Below are 1,712 nucleotides of genomic sequence, written 5' to 3'. Positions count from 1 at the left end.
GATTTATTAATTGGTCATTTAATGACTTTGCTAGAGTATTAAACAAACAAATTAATAAAGAGCATTGTATAACTAAATATACGCTTATATATATATATATATATTAATTTTTTAATTATTATAAATGAGTTTTTATTTACAAAGAATTACTTATTCTTTTAATTAAAAACATGCAGATAAACTATAATAATTAATAAAGTCAAAATTTTATTATATTCAATGTTATTTCAAAATATACATTGAATAATACATAAACATTTTTTTTTCTCTTAAATTTTAATAAGTTAACATTTCTTCTTTTAATTTTTAAACACACTAAAAAAAATTAAAACATAACATAAAAAAAATAATTTGATCAACAAAAAAAAAAAAAAATATTTTTTTATATTTTTTTTTTTTAATTACAAAGATGTATATGAATAAAAATAAACAAACAAAAAAAAAATAACTTTATTTATTTTTTTTTTTTTTTTTTATTATTAACTAGTGTCAGTGCATGACTAACTTATACGTGCACAAGTAGTAAACTAGCTTAATGTACTACAGAAGGTTAATAACTAATTTTATTAACCGATATTGTAGGTCCTAGAACTTGGAAAGGTAAAGAATATTATATACAAGTAGCAATTGATCATTATTCACATTTTATGTTAACAAATGTAATAGATAAAGCTCCTACATCTAAGGATGCAACAAATATTATAAGAAATACATGGATCCCTATATTTGGATGTCCTAGAAGTATTTTAACCGATCGAGATTCAATATATATGAGCCAAGAATTTAAAGATTATATTATTAATGAACTGCAGATAAAATTATATCATACTAGTGCATATTATCCACAAGGTAATGGTATAAATGAAAGTTCTCATAAAACTCTCGACTATATACTTAAAACGTTGTATGAAAAAGAAGAGTTGCCTTTTGAAAAAATAGTTAAAAATGCCATTTTAATATATAATAACACCTCTCATGGTGCTATTGGAGAAACACCTTACTTTTCGGTATATGAAATAGATTGCATATGCCCAGGTTTCTCAAATATAATACCAGAAACTGCTAGAGAAATGAGAATTATTTATTTAAATGATCGATGGAAAAATGCAAATGAAGATTTAATTAAAATAAAGGAAAAACCTTTGGTTAAGAATAAAGAAATTAAAGTGAGAGATACTATATCTTATGAATTATCTGAATATGAAAGAAATAAAATGAAACATTATAGTAGAAATGGACAATATAAACCATATTGGTCATTTCCGCATAGAGTAGCAGATATCAAAAATGGGAATCTAATAGCTAAACCCATTTATTATAGAAACAAAGAAATGCAGATTCCTTTGTCAAAGATAAAGCTATTAAATAATAAAACTAATGAAATATATGAAAAACAGATGAGAAATTTAATACAAGTAACTGATCCTCGTAAGAGAAAATCATATATTACAAATGTATTAAAACCGAAAGATTATTTCGATATTTTTGATAATAATAATCTTTCACAATTAGAAGATTTGAGTAATAAGGATAATGAAATTGATAAAGAAATACGAAAAGGGTTAGAAGTTATAAAACAAGCCAAAAAGAGCAAAATATAAGTAATATAATTACTTCCCCTAAATGGTGGAGTATGGTTAATAAAAGTTATTATTAACCTTTTTCAGTACAAAATGCTAGGTTACTGTACGTGTATCTACAAGTACCCATGT

At 23.1% G+C, this 1,712-nt stretch overlaps 1 annotated feature.

Moving 5' to 3' along the window:
- The first annotated feature begins 558 nt into the window (after positions 1–558).
- Positions 559–1,641: a repeat region.
- The last annotated feature ends 71 nt before the right edge of the window (positions 1,642–1,712 follow it).

Source organism: Plasmodium relictum (genome assembly GCF_900005765.1).
Source record: "Plasmodium relictum strain SGS1 genome assembly, contig: PRELSG_99_v1_3, whole genome shotgun sequence".
Lineage (NCBI taxonomy): Eukaryota > Apicomplexa > Aconoidasida > Haemosporida > Plasmodiidae > Plasmodium > Plasmodium relictum.
The sequence above is the reverse complement of the archived record's forward strand: the minus strand, read 5'-3'. Positions and strand labels throughout refer to the sequence as shown.